General features: G+C 37.0%; 1 protein-coding gene and 1 long non-coding RNA gene across 2 annotated transcripts in view; both read right to left on the minus strand.

Moving 5' to 3' along the window:
- The window catches only part of LOC148084464 (hippocalcin-like protein 1), a 40,699-nt gene extending 21,846 nt beyond the window's left edge, over positions 1-18,853 (minus strand). The window contains exon 1 of the mRNA XM_087787542.1: positions 18,499-18,853. The gene's annotated coding sequence lies outside the window, so the exon portion shown is untranslated. The remainder of the gene's footprint in view (positions 1-18,498) is intronic.
- LOC148084459 (uncharacterized) overlaps positions 1-21,767 on the minus strand; it is a 267,620-nt gene that overhangs the window by 87,522 nt on the left and 158,331 nt on the right. The window lies entirely within an intron of this gene.

The raw sequence follows: 21,767 nt of genomic DNA on the forward strand, positions 1-21,767 counted from the left end.
AAATAAAGGATTTCTGATTCTGATTCTGATTCTGAGCTGCAGCAGTTTGAAACCAGACTGACTAGATCATGTTTTGTTTCAAAAAACACAAAAGTGCTTTTTCAACATTGGTGTGCTGCCAGGCTAGTGTATCAATAGCCAAGGAAGGGCTTTGGTGCATTTTGAATTTTGCGGAAATTACAATTACAACAGAAAAACAAACATTTCCTTGAAAATTTACTAAAAATCTTATAGAACAGTATTTGATGCGTTGACCTTTAATGGAGTAGGGTTGTCACGATACTACAATTTTCAAGTCGATACCTATACTTAGGGAAATATCAAATAATCTATACCATTTCCGATATTCCAAAAAATTTAAATGTAACAAATGAAGAGAACCAAACGTCAAAAGTTTGTACAAAAAGAAACTGTAACTATGATAATAAGTTTCAGGCCTGAGGTAATGAACAACTTAAATAACGAAATAATAACATTTAGATGGTATTAATACCTTTGAAAATGAGTATTGTATTGGGATACATTGTTTTAGTAATTAGTTTCAATACTTTGTAAAAAGTGTGGTGTTTACAACCAACTACCACGACCAACAATCCACTGAGGTAAAGTGAGAACTATATAGTGACAGTTTAAACCCAGAGTCTTGCCACTGCCAAACTAACTCATGCACTCATGAGTGTCACATATTTTGATTTTCATGAAGCATTAAAAATGCGCATGTAAAATCAGCTAAAATTAAAAAGACCTTTCAGGGATAATTATGGCGGAAACATACAAGACGTACTTGACATTCTAAACTCCAGATGTGTTTTTTCCCTGAAGTGTTTTCTAGTCACGAACTGAAGGATTTTAAATCCTAAACACCTACAGTGAGTCACTACTAGCCTGACAAAACGTAGTGCGCCCTTCCAATGAAATAATTCCATTATTAAACATATTCTATCTTTATAGTTAGTGCAATGTGTTGTTTGTGTTTTTTTTTAAGTTTAACACCTCAAGCAGAAAATGGAGCATTTGGTTGAGCGCTATGAAAGCTGAGCTGTTGCATTGAGAACAGCTTGTGTTGAGCAGCATAAGGAGGGGGTCATGCTTTGCATCTGCCCGAGCCGTCGCAGCCGAGGAGGGTGCAAGATCTCAACTGTGGTGCGACATGTGTTTGTGTGGGAGGGAACAGGTTTCTGCACAATTATCGAGTCGCACGTAGCCTTTTGTTCTTCGCTAATAATACAACATATACGAAAAGAAACGTCTTCATGAAAGGCGTCGCACGTTAAACTTCATTCAGCATATTGCCCAGGAGCGCGGGTGTAATTCCAGCATGCGGCGTGTGCGTGTCTCTGTAGGAAAGTCTATAGTTTCTAGGGTCCATTGAGTGAAGTGAAGACCGGAGGCTCAGCTGTGGAGACGATGAATCATGACCTTGCATGCAGACGGCTTATTATATCCGTCCCAAGGGACGGATACGGACTCAGGTTAGCTCGTTTTTAAAAAATATTTATCTAGACCCCGACCTCAGCACCTCAACGAGCCGCGACATACGAGCTCCGATACCTCAACGTCCGCAATGTATTTTTAGACGCAATTGAAGATGTTTTCAGTCTTCCATTGATGGTCAGGAACCGGTAGGACGAGCTCTCAGGAATCTATACTGTCCTTTATATAGTCAGATTATTTACAGAAGAACAAGAGCAACGATTACCGTAACCTCTCTTATTCAAGTAATCTCATTGATTTATAGACTTCAACGTAAAGAGGAATTGTATAGTAATATACCTATGGAGCTCAATGTATTGGTCTGAAGAATAACACACTTTCAGATGGAATGGTACAACCTCTTGCTGTAATTTTTATGGTTTTAAGAGGATAAAATGAGGTAAGATTTTATTCATTTCGAAAAAAGCAAATTATTTGGACCCACCAAATGTAAGGGTCATTATGATTGTTGCACCAATTCTAAATCTATATAAATATACATTAAAAATAGATACATTTTTATATTTCTTTTATATTCGAATTCCCTTATTTGGATGCCGAAGCTTATCCCATCCAGGGCTGGGCATCGAACTTCATTTCTTTTGTGGCACCGGTCGAAATGCTTTGGTAGTATCGAGTATTGAAACATGTTTTTTTTTAGTGTCAAGTTACAGTACTAACGCGTCATTAAGACTTATTGTGATAATGTGATAAAGTGTGGATTTTTCTGAAGAAACTGATTAGAAGTAAAAAAGAAAAATAGTGAACATCAGATTGATTTGTCACAAGCAAGTGTTCCTTTGCACTGGAAATTAGTCGTGAATTTTACATTTTCTTAAAAAAAAAAAAAACAGCCCTAATCCCAGCTAAATAAGGTGAACGGCAGGGGACATATAGAATGGTTCACCAGTCTATCAAAAGCACAGAGAGTCAAACAATCGTAATTACACACACACGCAAACACACACAATAATAATAATAATAATAATTATAATAAACATTGTATTTTTAGCACTTTTTGGGGACACACAAAGATGGGACATTAAGAAAAATAAAGATACACGCTATTTTGATATCAGAAGGACAGGTAAGAGTTTTAAGAGTAGGGAATTTTGAACAGGTGAGTCTTGAGAAGTGATTTGAAAGTCTGGAGTGAGTCAGAGGTCCTGATGGGTTGAGGGAGTGAGTGTTGGAGCGACAGCAGAGAAGGATTAATTTAGTCAAACTCAAAATGCTTTTGATCTGTGGGAGGAAATCGGAGTAAACCCCAAACAAGCTGATAGAAACCCTCCAGACGGAAAGCTTGCAAGCTAGAATCCAAACAAGATCCTAATCTAAAACAAGGCATATATTTAATTTGAATTAAATGATCAGAGATTTATATTTATTCCTCGACTCTGACGTTTTAAGTGCTTGGTCTAAACTGATAAAAAGAGCAAAACAAATGCTATTGCTCCTTTTATTTTGATGTTTATCTTTTGTCAAGCTCTCTAGCAAGACAAGAAATGTGCTGCAAAAAAGAAGCTAAATATATTCTGAAGGCCATTTGGTAAATGAAGTTATTTTTAGAAGGCTTCATTTTCCAGTGGTTTTTAGCAATGGGTTGATAGTTTCATGCTTGTATCCCTGCAGGTGAACAACAAAGCTGGACACGGATGATATCGCAGTAATCCTGGGGATGAATGTCGGATTATAGCCAGATTAATGTAGGAGTTCTCACCAATGACACACATGAGCAACACTTGAGCTTCACTCCGAACGAAAGAACGGTAATGTGATCGAGTTTTTCTTAATCACTATAGAATTCAGAAAGAAGAGATGTGTCAAGCATTTGAAGCATCAGATGAATATAAAGTTATGCATAAATCACACTACAATTTTCAATTCGATATCTATACTTGGGGAAATATCAAATTCTCTATACCATTTTCGATACTACACATTAGTAAAATGAATAAAACCACACGTCAAAAGTTTGCGCAAAAAGAAACAGTAACTATAAATAAATAAATAATAACAAAAACGACTGTTTTTCTCCTCACTCATTCGTAAATACTCAAAACAATTGTCGTTTTTTTACAACAAATCTGTAATGTTTTAGTAAATCTACCCAAACTATTTTATTTTTTTCTAAATAGTTTCACAGTATTCTATTTGGAAAAGGTGGCCAAGATCACCACAAGAGGAAATATCCTAGATATTGAAATTGTTGTTCCCATTACAATAGAGAAAATAAAACAACACAGGGGATTACGAGTAAATCACAGTTTTTTTATGAGAACTGGGATTACATCATTTGGATTTTCGACTACTTCCATATCCAGTCCAACGTCCAGACAGTTGCTCCATCGGATCAGATCAACAATACTGAGATTAAAGATGGAGATAAATGGAAGCCCTCTGTGTCAATGGAGTGTAGTTCCGTTGTTACATATAGTGTTTCAGTGGGTTAGTCAGATAAAAAGTTAGCGTTATCTTGTTGCTAACCAGGAACTCTTAACTTATTACACAGGATTAACTAGTCGGGAAACGTCCCTGTCTTTACATGCTGATTGAGGAAGGTAGTGGAAAAAAATACAATTATTTATTTTTTATTTTACGATCTAGGATTCTTAATAGAATCCTTAACTTTAGAAACTTTTTTTTCCGCTTCCAATGACAAACCTCAACTAAGTACACATTTATTTTACCAAATGTTTTTAAAAAACTCACTTTATACTCTATCTATGCTAAAGAATCGTCAGTTGTCATTTCAAATGTATATCACACGGGTATCAAATAATAATGCTTTTTTTGTCTTATACTATAAGATCCTACAACACCCACCCCACACCATCGTATACAAACAGTAGTTTTGATGCAATAGTTTGCCCTATAACCCACTACGCCCTGTATTGATTTCAGAATCTAAGGCGATTTAAAGTCCATTCATGATCCATAGAATCTTCATCCAATCATCAGACACCCAAAGATTTACTACCATTGGAAGTCAATTTGTGTGAAAGCATCAGCTAAATGTCATGTGAAGTTTAAAAAGGAGTAAAAAGGAACTCAGCGACTCCTGATGAAGTAGAATTTATCTTTTGTTCCATTAGTCTGACAGTTTATGTATTCAAACTGTCCATTTTGAGTGATTGACGCAGCCAAAGTTCCCTTGGCATCCCGGCTCTACTCGTCCTGATGGCATTGGTGGTGCATTCATTGCCCTTAGAGGAAGTGTGCTCGCATGCCTGAGTGAAAATGCTACACATCCTGATTACCTTAAACAAACTTCGCTGACTTATTTCACGCGCCACTGAAACGCCGTTCCAGCCCTGGTTGTAAGAGATATTGCCGGTAAAAGAGGACACTGAGTCACTCCTCTTTCCTTTCACCTTGCCAGTGGTGTCACGTTGCCTCAGAAGTGGAATGTCCTGCGTGAATCAAGGGTCACCGTGCCACGTTTCTCTGGAGGGCACTAAAAAAAGGGACATTCCTCAATGTGAGAAGCCTCCTGGGTAACGGAAAAAAAAAGCCTCTGAAAGCAGCAATGTGTAATTTAGCTCACGGCCCACAGCGGCGGACCAAAGTCACACCAGAGCCGGCTCAAATGATGGCCTGCCGGCCATGTGCCTGGACAGTCCGGGGAGCTGATCTGAAAACACCTTCTCAAAGTTGCTCAAAGCAGTTATTAGCTTTAGTGGCTAAGTACTGTGGTAGTAGTGGACGTTAATTTAAGACATATCAAGTTCAAAGTCAAAAAGCAAAATATAGTTGATTTGTCGAAATGACCCTTTTGTTATTTGCCTGTGTGTTCCAAACCAGATTGTCACGTCTGGAATTTGTTATTTCAATTGTATTTTATTAGATGATGGTCATGAATAAAATATATATAAATACATTATTAATGTTGTAAATGACAACAAAAAACAAGTAGCTTATTATTATACTCCTTGATGTGGTAATTGTTTCTGATGTAGTAGAATTTCCTTTAGAATTTATTTTCTGATATAGAAATAAAGCTTATTGTTTCCCATGGTGCTTTATGGTCTCTTCAAGACTCTTGTGTACATACAAAAACAATTTATTAAAAATAAACTAAATAAATAGGTAACACCAACATTTAGAATTGAATTGTAAAAAAAGTAGAAACCTATATGCCCATAAATGAATTTTCATTTAGTGATGACAAATATTTGAATTGTTTTGTTATTGAAGATATATGTAGCATCAAATATCAACACAACTTACTTTATATAGATATATGTTCATATCATCAAAACATTTTAGGAACACAATTATAAACCCAATAATCTTAATAAAATATATCCTTATAGGATAAAAATATGGTGTAAAATCGATTTATTTAGCATTTAAATTACAATATTAAGTCTATTTTTGGTTATTATTTTTCATTTACATAATAAGAAAGTATGATTTAACCGTATGTCAGCTATTTTTATTGAATTAACATGCGTCGACCTTTTCTTTTCTAAAATGAATGTACAATTATAATAATTCCATTAACAAATTGAGAACATTAGAAGATTGATTGGTTTATACTATATTTATATTTCCATGGAGAACACTCATGAATAATGTGGATTTATGTATATAAGCCATGGCCGGGGTTTGACCTCACTAATCTGAAGCTGCTGTGAGTCTATGGTTCCACTTTGTTCCCTGTTTAAGTGGATTCCACTGTTAAGTTATTTAGCGACGGGCAGAAAGCGGGAGCTCCGGTACTCTGCACCGCACCGAGGTGTGAGCCAGAAGTGACGACGTGTCCTTATGAAACTAAATGAAGAAATGGACTTTTAATGAGATGTACAGAGAGGAAGTGCTGGGATCATACACTGCTGATTAAAGGCACGGGCGTGAAAGACAGATGGGGAGGCGTGAGGTCCGTTCCAGCTGCTCCCTGGCACCGTTGACAAGGTTACAACCCTTTTTTTGGCTGCGAAAAATTCCTCATATTTCTGCGGCTCTGTTCAACAAAGTCACGTCCAATATTAATCATTTGCCTTTTGTGCCTGCAGTTTAAATATTTGAAGATAAGTGCAGTGACATTAAGATGTTGCTATCCAGGGTTTTTCAAAAAGCAAGTAGTGAAGAAACTTAATTTTTAAACAAACTTATAAATATACTATAGGCTAATCAGTTGTTAGTTTTTGTATATTTTTTTTAACATAATGGGTCATGTCTCAGAATAAGAATAAGAAAATACAAAATACTTTAATAATAGCAAACAAAGAAGGAGAAAGAGTCAGAAGTTGTTTCTGTTATGAATGATGTCAAGAGAAAGAGAATCATTGTTTAAGATTAGGGCTGTACCACACTAATCTCACCACGCTGGAAGATTAATTCTAACAATAAAATGAACAAACATCTGAATATTTACATGTAAGTTGTTAATTATTATATATATTTTTTTATTTCTTTTATCAATATAAACCATAAGAAGAACAAGTTGTGTACGTACAACGATTCAATATCATATGTTGTCCACTGGTTTGGAGTTGAATACTATTTTTCACAGTGTAATGGTGAGTCACTCTTAAACTACTGCAACCTCTGCCTGAAGGTAAACTTAAATACCACAGGCAGTACATGGAACTGCAGTAACAAAGAATTGTCTAAATGTCAAATACTACCTACTGCGCTCGCAGATGAACGACCCTAAGGAACATTCTTTGGAGGAAAGGTTTCTCGATTCAAATACTCTTTTAAGCATATATTAAGCAATAAGTACCTTTTGTTAATGGGGCACATGTCGTACTATATACTGCGTGTGAACGCCGACTGTCATACTAATGAGCACTTCTGTTGTGTTCTGGTTTGCGAGCAGGTTTTGTACCCAGAGGACATGGATTTGAGCCCCAGATGGGATTATTTTGTAGCCAAAAAGCAGCTGTTGTCACCCGAACTTTCACTTTATTCTCAGGTAAACTTCTACCTTTGGAATATTGTTTCGCTGTTTAACAGAAGAATACCTTCTGTATTATTTATCCCTTGACATCCAAGCGAAGAGCTTCTTGCGGTGGCTCAAAATGTATAACTTTGTCATTTCTTTAATTTCTCGGGGGAGCCATCTATGAATGGGCGATTAAATCTTGCACATTATGCCAATTCAGAAAAAAAAGGGGAATAGAAGTAACATGAAAAGGGAGTTGTTGGATAAATAAGTCACTTAGAGCTATGACTCAAGCCATTTCTTGATCCATGTTATGGCTTGTTGTATACGTTAGTGTATGGGTCTTTGAGGCATTTGATACCAGAAATAAAAAATAATGGAAATCATTTTTGATCTATTGATTAATACTGTCTGAAATGTGTTTTAATTGAAAATATAGTTTTATATAACCCCATCATGTGTCTCATGCCACATCAAGACGCTTGTTTCTGTCAAGTTTTCTCAAAAAACAAACTTGTGAAAAGGAGTAAAACACAAACTCATAAATATTTTTAAAACAAAACACACTCAAACATATTGGCACATAGCTCTAAAAGCTAGGAGACACGCATACTAACACCATCGTCAGCATATAATCAAACACACATGAATGTGAAGACGCAAACAACTTGCTGTAGCCGGACCAGAGCTCTTCCTAGATACACTTAATTTTTTCCCCGTCCATGCAATTTAATTTCTTTTTCATCTAAAGAACGGCTGTGAATATAATCTTGGCATTAATCCGGTCACAAAAGAGTTGCCGACTCCTGTGCTGTGTCTCAAATCGCATACTAGTGTACTGAAAGTTAGTATTTTTAGTGCGTAAGTGCGACTCAATTCTTAGTATGCGAAATTTAGTGCGCCATGCACACTTAATTGGCGTACTAAAACGCCCACAAAACTGAGTATGGTTCGATGGACACTAACCACCCTAACCCGCTGCCATCTTAGTGATGTTGTAAACGGAAGTTACATCATATATATAAATGCATATATATTCATATACTTACAGGTGCATTTTCAGCCAGCAGTAGAAGGTTGAGACGTCTTCAGTGCTGATACCGGCGTAAATATCTTGCAAATATTTTGTTTCTCATATTTTTTTTTAATTTCTTTTTCCAAACTTGCTGCCAGCAGGTGTCGATAGCGTTCCAACAGCTGGTTGCAAGCATCGTTAAATAGTAGCTGTCGCGTCATTTCCTGTTAGTGCGTAGCGGCAGTGTTTGATTTGAGACGTACTATCTGTTGAGAATTTATGTACTAGTTAGTATGTACACTATCCTGATGCATACTAACTTCTAGTATACTAAGAGAAGTGTGCGATTTGAGACACAGCACTGGTGTATATCCAGCCTCAAGTGGACACTACATGAACTACAGCTTTGCACTTTCTTTAAACTGGATGTTGTCTCTTAAGGCAAGTTTGTACAGGTACTGTAGATATTACTTGGAAAATGTATGTGGTATTTGTCAGCCAGAAGGTTTTTCATTTAACCTTACATCCGTCCTCGGTGAGCACAAAAAAAAGACAAAACCTTGCGTCATTGGACTCACTGTCAAAGGGAGGCTGACGTGAACACACGTGGGTCAGCAACGTGCGTCAGAGGCTGTCAACCACCAATCCAATCCACTTACAATCACGACAACATGTGACGCTTAATTTCAATCAGAAGAGAAAGAGGAAGTTATCCAGCTCGCGTCGCTCCTTCAAAGCGCGCCCTGTGACAATGGCAAATTGTTTCTCCTCAGCTCTCGAGCAGGGTTGCGATGTGATTGCAGCAGCCGGAGAAATTAGTCTGCAGCCATTACAGTTGCTTGTAAATGCATCCAAGCCAGCCGGCGCCGGATCGATTTTCCAATTTCAGATTGGTTAATGTCCAGAGAGCACCTGCGAGAGGCCTGTCGGGTGAGAACACTGAGTCTAATTGATATCGTCAAAATATGAAAGAGCTAATAACTCTAACAACACTCGTCTCACGCCAATCAAAATGAAAAGCTACGCTCTTTTCACGTCCGATGTTCGGGTGAAACTTCCAGCGTTCCGTTAATATGTTTGGATGAGACGACTCAGCTGCTGGTTATTCTTCCATAAAATTCCCTCGTTCTGCTCAGTAAGCGTAAGACGAGCCTTCTAACTCAGGAGGAAAGAACTTGAAGAGACAAGACAAAGCAGCGAGACACTATTTTTAAGCTTGTTCTAGATTTTCGTATTGTTTCGCCGTCTGCCAGGAGTGAGTCCGGGTGAATCGTGACAGATATCACTTGCACAGATTTCTACTATTATTATGAGTATTATGGGTCTTACAATTTCCGAAAAGAGCTGCAATTATGGAATTAAAAAATTGACGTATAATTTAATGAGGGTCCTTTGCCCCCTGAAAATTATACGAAAAAGAACTGGAATTGATATCTTCCTTTCTTCTTATGTTATCTATATTGTATTAATTTAAATGGAATGGGGCATATTTTCTTTTTAATGGGGCTCTCCTGTACCTCTTATACTGTCTTTCCATTGACCTGATGAAGTTGCCCTCCTCCCTAAAACATTCACTGGCAGGTTAGGGAGTTTATAAGACAATAAGATCAGGCGGTAACACAAGAATATCGCTCACCAACACCTATCAATTTGTGAATAGGTAAAAAATGCTCAATTCTAAAAAAGTATTGTATTAAATCACTAAAGAAAGCATTTTCCAGTGTAAAAGTAATGCAGTTTCAAGGGCTGTTAAATGATAAATGATTGCTTGAACATCCTAGCATAGGGTTTCTTACTAAGAGAGCAATGCAAAACAAATTCACATGTTGTATCTAAAAAAAAAACGGCGCAACAGAGGAGTCATGACATTTCAGTTGCATTGTTCTGACACAGGGGGAGCCAGAAACAATGTTTTCAAGCTTATGTACTTTCGTGAGAAAGCCATAACTATCAAGGAGATGGCCAAAAGGGGCAGATGCAGATTTTGGTGCATCATTTCTGGGCCCTTTTTAAAATTCAAGAGTATTTATTTTCTTAAACAGAATGTAAAAATGCACAATAAATACATTTTCTTAAGAGTCTGGCATTAAAAATGTTACTGTTACTTGGGTACCATCTGGAAGCAATGATAAGGGTGTGTATTATTTTTTGTGTCATACTGTTTTTCACAATTGAACTACTAAAAGAAATGTAGCGAAAACCCCAAATGACATAAAAGAAAATCTATTTTATTTCTGCTTGATGCTCACACTTGGGTTGGTATCCGATGAAACAACACAAATATAAATGTAAAAACATTCTTGAGAGAAAAGGGGATCTTATCACTTAAGTTAAGTGCATTAGGCCAATTATAAGATAATGTACTCCATTAAACCCCCTATAAAGACTCTAGTGTATTAGGAGTTAAAGATGAGAGAATGTGAGTGACCTCTTAACACTGAAAAATTCTGTATACATAAAATTTCCTTCACTTGAATCCATTAGCAGCGTCGTGTCGGCAATGGAGAGAAAGTACGCACAATCCTAATGACCAGAGGAGAGAACAGGAGTGGAAACAGCTCATTAATGTCACTTATTAAAAATGACATTTCCATCTTGTGTATTTTATGGAGCTGGGATTCTGCGTGTGATCAGCCATAGCGTTAAAACGAGGGGATGTGAGGTCGTTGTGCTCACGTGTATTCAGATGCCGTGCACTATCAATAATAAAAGAGCAGTTTTCCACTTCTGCCTCTAGACATCGACGCAGCACAATAAACAATTGTTTGTATTAACCTGCACAACCGCACTTCCCTTTCATACCTCGGCAGCTACATGGGGATGAAAAAGAAAAGTATTTTTAAATACAAATAACAATTTCAATGATAAGTCAGAGGCCCTATTTTCACATCATTTTTATAATGTATGTATTACATCCACCAAAAACGTTTTATAATTATCTGCAAAAAGTTAAACATATTTTAAATGTAGTCACCAGGAAAAGTCGATAATGTAATGAGGATTTTGGTTGTGGTCCAAATGACCATTTGGATCCATGAATCATTTGAAGAATCATTACTCTGTGTATAAAGATGCCTTGAAATGTTGTGTCTTATTTAACTAAATAAAAAATGAGTTGCTTTAATGAGAACTGTGTTCTCTTGAGCGCTTTCCAGGTTTTTAATTTTGTTTTGATTTGTCTGTTAAACACACACAGTTTGAACTAATATGCAGTGTATCAGTTGCTGAAATAAAATCAACAATACATTTTATTTTTACTTAGTTTATGTTATTATCTCAAGACAAAAATAAATTTCTCAACTGGAGCAGTGTCAGCACCAGCACAGAAACGTTATTGACATAACATACAATTGTGTCCAGCTTTAAAAATAACAAAGGGAATTATCACAATAGCCCTTACAAACTATTTATTTTATCTATATGTCCTTAAACAACTGTTTTTGGAAAACGTCTTGATATCAATTCATAAATAAAACTCTTAATGGTATTTTCTTTCTATATTTGAGCAAACAAATGGACCTTATGTATAAGGTGTTAAATCTTACAAGAAATAATAGAAAACAAAAGTATTTTTTATGAATTTCAAGACATAATATCTCTGCCCTAAATAGGCATATCTGCAAAACACAGTCTTGGTAAATCACCCACAATCTGTGGTTCTGCCCTTCGAACAGACCTCTTAACACTTCTACGTGTTCATGAACACTTGTTAGCATTATTGAGTCTGTCAACTCAATCTATTGATTCATTCGCTCATTAGATCCAGTTAACGTTTAGTTTTATTTATATTGAATTTCTAGTGAATTATGACTTTAGAAACGTATCATGACAAAAATAAATAGTCACATTTAAAAATTTTAATTAAAATTTGCAATTTCCTTTCTTACGTTGAATCATTTAGTGATATTGATAATATAGTAATACACATATGTATTCATCATTTAGGCTTTTGCTATATTTATCCAAAATAAATGATGATATATTTATGTATATCACTGATAACAGACATTTGCTAGTTGATGTTGTTAGAGTCTGAAATTCTGCTTTGCTCAAATGCAAGGCGAGTAAAGCCTTGAGAGAGAGCGAGGTGGCTCTGACCGCTGGCAGAGCTCCAGCATGACCAGGCTCTGGGATAAACTGAACTTGATGTACTGTGTGTGTTTCAGAGACAGCTGCGAATAAGAGACACAGTTCATATCATAAAAAAAAAAACAGCACTACCTTGAACAGAAGGCGCCTAGTCATCATAATTTAACATACAGCTTCAATAGATCAGGTGCATTTTGTTCGTCTCCTGATGATTCTTTTCAGCATATCCTGTGTTTGTCTTTTTAGGCAACCACAACTCTGGAGTCAGAATTAGCTGTTCCTGCTCTGCTTTTATTTGTTTCCAGTTGTGCGACTTTTATTAGACAAACTGAAAAACATTGTAATCATTCTATCAAAAGTGATTGTTTAAGTGAAACACATGAGTAATTCTACCTTAATTTTTCCCTTATTTATTTCCACTTGGTGCTTATTATTATTATTATTATTATTATACTTTTAATTATCCTTTTTTAATATTTAATAATTTTACTTTTATTTTTATTTTGGGGGGGTTGAATGTTTAGCTTTGGCTGGTGGCTGACAAATATTAAACACATGTAGGGCTTTACAGACTCATTCATAGAAAAGAAAAGTTGCAGAATTGTAAAGTCCAAGTTATGTATTGATGTAAAGCAAAGAAAAGACAAGTCATTTAGGGGTTATTCACATGTATACTTCCCGAAACCTGAGTTTACCCGAGCAGATTTTTACTCAACAAGTGGGTTTCCGTGTTTCATTCATCATCTTCCTACTCCCTACAGCCAGGGCTCACGGGGGAGCTGGAGTCGTGCCCAGGTGTCATCTGGTGAGAGGCGAGGACAGGAACGGACAGGTCGCCAGCACAACACACGGCACGCTGATGCTGTCACACACACATCCTCAAACTCCTTTTTTTTCCTTTCAAAAATATGGCCAAATCCCCGAATAAAATCCCCCTACTTTTTAGAAGTGAACTGTGCAATAGACGTGAGAAGCGTGGCCGACATCCCCCCTGAGTAAAGACAGGGTTGTGTGAGCCAGATGATTCAGGAACAACGTCATATTTGGGAATTCTCCAGGCAGCTGGAGCACCACCAAGATGTTTGATTCTAAAGCCGCCCATAAAAATGTCCTCTGACCAATTCTCTTGGCCTTTCCGCATCCATCCAGCCGCCGGAGGATGTACACACAGCAGGTCTCTGCAGGGGGATGTCAGCCCTGCAGGACGCCACAGTTTCAACTCTATGGTCAAAAGTCTCATTTCCATTCCTCTAGTAGATGCATGTGCAAATAGATTTAAATCAACGTTTATATGTGAACTCCATGGATGGGCTTTAAAAAAACCTAATGTAACTTTTTATCTTCCATTGTCACTTGTTCTTAAACAACTCTGTGACCACATTAGCAAGCTTTAAGTTTGAATTTCGTCCCATTTACAATTGTTCTGATAGAATTTTTTTTGATACAAAAAGAGGTTTTTCTTTTCTTTTCCATCCTTAGTAGGATGATGACGTAAAGCATTAGCATTTGCTGCTCCATCCTCATGTTATTCATGGGAAGTCATACAGATACCCTTGTCGATGTCCTACAATTTCTGAGACCTCTTAATTCAATTAGTTCCTGTTTAAAGCAGCAAGAGGAAACCTACATATGTGTTCTCTTTACGTACATTACCAGCTTTGAAACCTACTATTGCCCGTGATCAGGATTTGTTAACCAACAAGCTGGGAACAGGAAACACCTTACGCATGTTCTAGGCATCATGTCAAGCTTTAAAATGTATATTTTTTCATGAACCTATCAAAAGTCAAGTTGTATGAAGTCTATCTGTAAATAGTTTGATACACCTTTAGACTTAACGTTTCCTGGTGGTTTCCCCAGAGAATCAAACACTATTATTGCTATTATTATCTACTATTCAGGAACAAAAACGGTCCATATCGGCCATGAAGGAAAAACACATTTATTTTCTCATTTAAAATTAGTTTCAGTTAATCAATTTAAAGTGGAAAGTCGGTAAACATTGGTTGATAATTTCCATCTCGTTGCAGCTCATGTTCAACCCAGAAAGTAATCATTTTCTAAAGCATTTCCTTTCAATCATTGCATGATTGTAGCTGTTGAATTGACTCTTAGTTTATTTAGATTTTTCTAGCTAAGATGAAAGTAATAATCACAAACCCCAGATACAGATCCATTATCTTTGTTTGTTTTATGTAAACATCCCACCTAAATTAAATAATTGAATGCATACATTGCATCATTATAAAACAAAAAAAAAACGGGGTCAAGAAAAAGACAAAACATTCTGACTTCCCTTCACCTTTTGAAGGTGTAAAGAACAGTGTTTCTCACTTGACCGAGGTGTAGTAAGGTAAGTATTCACTCTGCATGCAGCTTTGAGAGGAAAGCAGACAAAGGATTTCGGTGTTCCAGAGAAAAACATCTGAAACAATTTCCATCTTTCTTTTTCCTGCACACCAGGCTCATCATGAATTCCCTGATCAGGACCCGCACGACGCAGAATATCAAAGTTAGGAGGGTGTCTGTGACGTACTGTGTCGGTGTAGCGCTTCAGCACACACTTATCCTCTTACATAAGGACAAGACTAGCATTAGCACACGTAAGCTAAATGCTGCCTCTGCTGGGCACATGGCCTATTTTAAAACAAAATGTAGCTGAGCAGGTTTTTTCTCTCTGGATAAGATCCCTCATCAGGTCACGCATCCTCACTGCAGCAGTCTCTTGAGGTCAGCACTAACTGGCACATTATCAGGTCTCTAAGTTGCTTCCTGAGGAAACAATTGCAGCCATTCAACATCCATTTGAGGGTAAACCTCTTGTAGCTCTGCATTAACCGCACATCTCTGCCGAGTACAAAGTTGTTCCCAGAGATAAGAAGAAGAGACGATAGACGATTGCACTGAAAGGATGCTGGTTAAAGGACTGACGTCTTGAACATTAAGATGATGATAGTGCTAATGTGTTCCATACCATAATTACATAAGTCTGTTCATTCATTTCCCCAACAGATCCATCTGTCAATTGCAAAGTTAATGAACATTACATTTTTCTTTTGCACTATTTATTGTTTCAGTAAGAAAATAGCTTGGAGTGGAAATTTTCAAAAGCTGAAAGAATTTTGTACAATGTTTAATGTAAATTTGTTTTTGGTTACATTGATATTATAAAATTTGTATCGGAAAGATTACCCGTGTGAATCGACATCAAAGTATGGTATCTGTACTGGTATCAACATTTTACAATCTCAGCCCTACACACAATCATGCAATGAAACACATCGCAGCACTAACAAGTCAACTGAAGATGGGCTAAGACTTTCTCTTTAACCATGACTATTGCAAAGAGGCTCTGATCTCTCCCTTGCTGGACATGAAAAGGAGTGAGAATCAAAGAATCTTATACGAGGCCTGGCTCAAACATGAATCTTACGATCGCATCTTGAAAAAATAAAATTATTAACATTATTAACACAACCTCTCCTTGAACTGATCTCCAAGGAATGTTGGTGACTGGGAACGGAAATATATTTCCTAAAGTCTGTGAGAGTAATTCTTCATTATAAAAATAGTAACAATAAAGATTGATTTAGATATAAAGAAGAGTTCTCAAGATGCAGAGCAGACTTTTGCTCTGACAGGTTTAAGTTAAGTGTGACTCGTAATAACAGCTTGATCTTTATCCACTTTGTGTTGTTAAGCTAAGCCTACCAAGAAAGAGCAGCTGAAAGAGCTAAATTAGAGAATATTCAAAGACCATAAGGTAGAAATGGCAAAAGTGCATTCAAAAGTGTAGTTAAGTTAATTTCCAAGAAAAAAAAAGTTTGTAGAATTATTTAAAAAAAAGACATTTTTATTAATTTTATTTTTGTTGCTTTTTAACTTCCAAAATTCCCCAGTAACTCTACCAAATTGTGCACAACCAATAGATTAAGTATCACTCTTTCCAAGGACACCTTGTATTAAGTATAAACACCTTAAATTGCTTTTAGAAATGCAAATAATTTTCTTGATGAATCACTTTAAATGTTTTCTCAGCGTTAGTTAAGATTAGAGAATGATAAACAAGGCGGGTATTATGACAAATATCATATATTTTACCAGTAAATTGTTAGCATCGTAGACTTCTTTCGATTTCTTACTTAGAGTTTAGTGTAAAACTGCGAAAACACAGCCAGTAAACAACGATGTAACAGTAGAGCCACGACCTTTCAGTGTAATTTGTTCCGTGTGAGAACTTGTTATGTAATTGTCTCAAATGTCAAATCGATTTTCACAAATACAAAGACCACTTTTCTGGACCCCCCCCAAAAAAACACAAGAAATCATTGATGGAAAAACTACACATGTGAGGATAACATAACATTAAGCCATACTAGTGTCACAACAGTGGTCACGTCTTCTCCCAGAAACCTCTTTGCCATGTGTTTTCTTAAGGTATTGTTGTCAATAAAGGTGTGTGAATGTGTTTGTTCCCTATTAACAGAGATTTATCTATTTTGCACACTGGTATGTACTTTCCTGCTTCTACCTTTCTAAAACTTTCCAAACCTGGTAGTCACCCTGGCTGACTGCCTATGTTGGCTGGTGTTTGTATGTCTGGGGTGAGGAGGGAGACTAAGCCGGAAAAAAAGAGTTGCAGTTGGTGTTTTTTTACATGAGAAATAAATATAACACCATAATAATACTAACCAGGATGCTAGGTGAGTGTTGGGAGAAGTTCAAATTTTTGTCAACAAGAGTTTGCAGCATGATGTGATAACACAACGGATTACTGCATAGTTTGAACTCCCATGAACTGGCCTCTCCCTGCTCAGCTTTATGGAGGTTCAATATCACAAATGAACCGGAATTCTCAGCCTTCCTACATGTTAAAGCAGACATCTTTTCGTCGATATACATTGAGCTGACCAAAAATATCACCTTTATTTTACACCGATTAAACCTTAAACCCTTATCTGAACTCACAAGTTTCCCCAATCTCATCACATCACACGCAAACAAAACCCTCAATATACAAAAACAACATTTCATCCCAGCTTTTCACGACTACACCTGCTCCTGGCATTCCCTGTCGACTCAGCCTAGATCCAAAGAGAAATATGGTTTACATTTATTTTATTCAGACTTCTCTGAAGGATATCAAGTGAAATGCACCATCATCATCATGATCATCACTATCATCACCATCTACAAGCTTCCTGTCCCATGTCAGGATCATCCATTAACCCAGGAAAATGAACATCTTTTTCTAAAGAATCACTTTAAAACGTGGCTTCTGACCCTTATTGTTGCAACAATAGCGGTATTTTTGGATCATTTATAGTTAATGTTTTGCAGAAACAGCTTATGTTGAAAACCAAAAAAAAAAACTGCTGCTTCTCTTCCTTCCTAGGACGTTTTTTAATCGCACATTGTTTTAGAAATAAACCAGAATTCTCAACCTTCCTACATGTTAAAGCAGACATCTTTTAATCGATACACGTTGAGCTGACCAAAAAATATCACCTTTATTTTACACAGATTAAACGTTAAAACCTTATCTGAACTCACGAGTTTCCCCAATCGCATCGTCCCATCACTCGCAAACAAAACCCTCAATATATAAAAACAACATTTTCACGACTACACCTGCTCCTGGCATTCCCTGTGGACTCAGCCTGTCATGCAAGATCCAAAGAGAAATATGGTTTGCATTTATTTTATTCAGGCTTCTCTGAAGGATATCAAGTGAAATGCACCATCATCATCATCATCATCATCATCACCATCATCTACAAGCTTCCTGTCCCATGTCAGGATCATCAATAAACCCAGTAAAAAGGAACATCTTTTATTTTCCTAAATAATCACTTTAAAACCCTTATTGTTTGAACAATAGCAGTATTTTTGGATCATTTATAGTTAATGTTTTGCAGATACAGCTTATGTTGAAAACCCCCCCAAAAAACTGCTGCTTCTCTTCCTTCCTAGGACGTTTTTTTAATCGCACATTGTGTTATAAATAAAGGTCGCTGCAGCGTCTCACCTGACAGGAGCGTGTGTCGCGGTTGCGAGGGTCCGGGCTGCGGCTCCGGTGTTCCGGGAGGAGGAGGAGGAAGGATGCGCGGATGATGCTCTGGCTTCCTCCAGGAGCTCCTTCTTACTACGACCGCTTCCGACTACACATCCACGCACGACACGACACGCAGCTGAAGGACTAGCACGGAGTCCCGCTCACCATCTTACCGAGCACGAGGAGGCGGCAGCAGCGGCATCAGCGGCGGCAGCAGCGACGGGAGGCAGCGGCTCGTGTTGCTTCAGCGGCCGTGGAGTGGATTTAAATCGGGGGGATGGTCGGGATTAAGTGGAAGAGGTTTAATTAGACAGAGCTGCGCCTATTGGCACTGACGTTGCGCACGGCACTCCTCCTCCTCCTCCTCCTCTTCCTCCTCCTCCTCCTCCTCCTCCTTTGCTCCGTCTCTCATCCCTCCATCCCTGGAACACGACGACTCACAGCATGTTTTTCTCTTATGATATTATTCACGACACAGTTTTTTAAACCTTTGAAGATATGCCCTGTTATGTCTCTACTGAAATATACATGCATGGCGTTGTAGCCTCTCATATTGATCTACAGATCAATATCTTATATTGATATATATGGGATCTAGGAGGGCCACCTATAGCCCTTTGAATCCATTCAAGAGCCATCATTTAAACTTCACCCCCATTGGAAATATGACAACTGTGATTGATTATTGGAATGTATAACTATTGAAATATGCGGGGAAAAAGAGGTTATAATCAGCTGTACATACAGAGCACCAGGCTGTAGTATAGAAGCATCCAAGGACGGGCTGGGGGGGAAATGTTTTCAAAAACAAATCAAAAAGTTGTTTTCATATGTGGTGACTCAAAATATTGATGTGTTTAATCCAAATAAGCAACATTGTATGTTATTTTGTATCCTTTGTCTTTGTTATTTTTCTTTGATCTATGTTCTTTATCTTTATCTTTAGACTTAGATTGTATCATCTTTCTACCTTATTTCTCTTTGTTCTTGATCTTATTTTATTTTTGATTCATTTTTTATGAAAAATTGCTGTATTTGCTATGGCTATTGGAAAGAAACAATTTCCCGAAGGAGACCTCTTGAGGGATCAATAAAGTTCTACCTTACCCCTTACCTTACCTTACCTTATCAAATGACAGATGGATTCATCAATACAATGTACAGCATGGGTTCATTCATTCATTCATTCATTGACAACCGCTTTATCCCGGGGTCGCGGTTGCGGGGAGACTGGATCCTATCCAAGAGTCATAGGGCGAGAGGAAGGGGACACCCTGGACAGGACGCCAGTCTGTCGCAGGGCACACACAAAGACAGACAACCATTCACACACGCTCCCATACCTATGGACAATTTCCAAGTTCTCGATTAACCTCTGTATGTTTTTGGACTGTGGGAGGAAACCGGAGTCCCCGGAGTAAACCCAACCAACACGGGGAGAACATACAAACTCTACTCAGAAAGGTTGCCTCAGCCTGGAATCAAACCAGCAACCTTGTTGCTGAGGCTAACCACTGCGCCACCTTGCGCCCTGTACAGCATCTTTTACATCCAAAATCAACAGACCAATAGAATAACATCCCATTGTGCAACCTTAATCGATAACATATTCACCAATGATGAAATGAAATAATACAGTGAGCGGACTATTTATCAATGAGATCAGTGACCACCTACCAGTTTTTATAACGTATAACAACAACTATAATGCAGAGGAAAAATTCAAATACAAATGAGTAAGGACAGAGGAAACCATGAATTCATTAAAGAATGATTTACTGGTAAAAAATTGGGAAAAGGTATATAATGAAGCGGATACTGATGTTGCATATTAACCTTTTTTAATAAGATTCACGTCATTATATGATAAAAAACAATACTACAGAAAACAAAAAGATAAAGATCGACCATGGTGCACAAAGGGATAACAAAATGCCTGTAAAAAGAAAAAAACATTTTTAGAGAATTGATAAAGCAAAGGACTATAGGCAAAAAATTAATTAAAACAAATATAAGAATAAGTTTACCAATATTATGAGGGTGTGTAGGCAGGAATACTACAGTAAAATATTATATATTAACAATAACAATGTTAAAAGAATTTGGGACACATTAAATAGTTTAATTTAAAAAGGCGCCAAACAACAGAGCTATCCTACATATTTTATTGATGACAATATAAAAAAGGAAAACATGGATGATGTGGTCAACGGTTTTAATAATTTTTTGTGAATGTTAGACCAAACCTGGCAGGAAATATTCCTGATGCATTGTTACCTGAGGATTGGAATGATACATTTATAGTGAGAAATCCCTGTTCAATGTTCCTCACAGCAGTGGATAAATAAGAAATAATATATATTGTAAATACATGTAAACCAAAAACATCTACTGATTCAAATTAAATTGATATGAGAATTGTAAAAAAGGTCATCGAGGGGATTTCAGAACCACTAACATTCATCTGTAATTTATCATTCAAAACCAGGAAATGTCCAAACAATATGACAACAGTTGTTGCTATATAAAGCTGGGGATAGACACAACTTCACAGTTTACAGGCCTGTTTCTTTACTTCCACAATTCTCCCAAATCCTAGAAAAACTATTCAATTATTGCTTTTGACACAATAAATCATAACATATTGATAAATAAACTTCAACGCTATGGGATCAGGGGGTTGGTATTGCACTGGGTGAGAAGTTATTGAAGTAACAGAGAACAATTTGTGAAGTTGGGGGAATATTCATCATTATGCCTGGACATTGCTTGTGGCGTTCCACAGGGGTCAGTATTGGGTCCAAAATTGTTTTTACTTTACATAAATGTCGGTTTCCATGAAAAGCTGGGGAAGATCACAACGGAAGTCGGCAAACTGAAAATGTGGTTTGACAATAACAAATTATCATTGAACTTGAGTAAAGCTAAATTCATGCTATTCTAAAACTTCAATAAAAGTACATAATTACAGATACAAGTAGATGGTGTGGATATTGTAAGAGTTAATGAAAATAAGTTACTTGGTATAATAATTGATGATAAAATAAACTGGAAGTCTCATAAAAAACAGATAAGAAACTAATTCTCAAGAAGCATTTCCGTTCTCAACAAAGCAAAACACTTTCTGGACCACAAATCACTCCACATTCTTTATTGTTCAATTATCCTCCATATATGCATTACTGTGCAGAGGTCTGGGGAAATAGTTTCAAATGTACAACACAATCAATATCCATACTTCA

Source organism: Callionymus lyra, chromosome 3 (genome assembly GCF_982586985.1).
Source record: "Callionymus lyra chromosome 3, fCalLyr1.hap1.1, whole genome shotgun sequence".
NCBI lineage: Eukaryota > Metazoa > Chordata > Actinopteri > Syngnathiformes > Callionymidae > Callionymus > Callionymus lyra.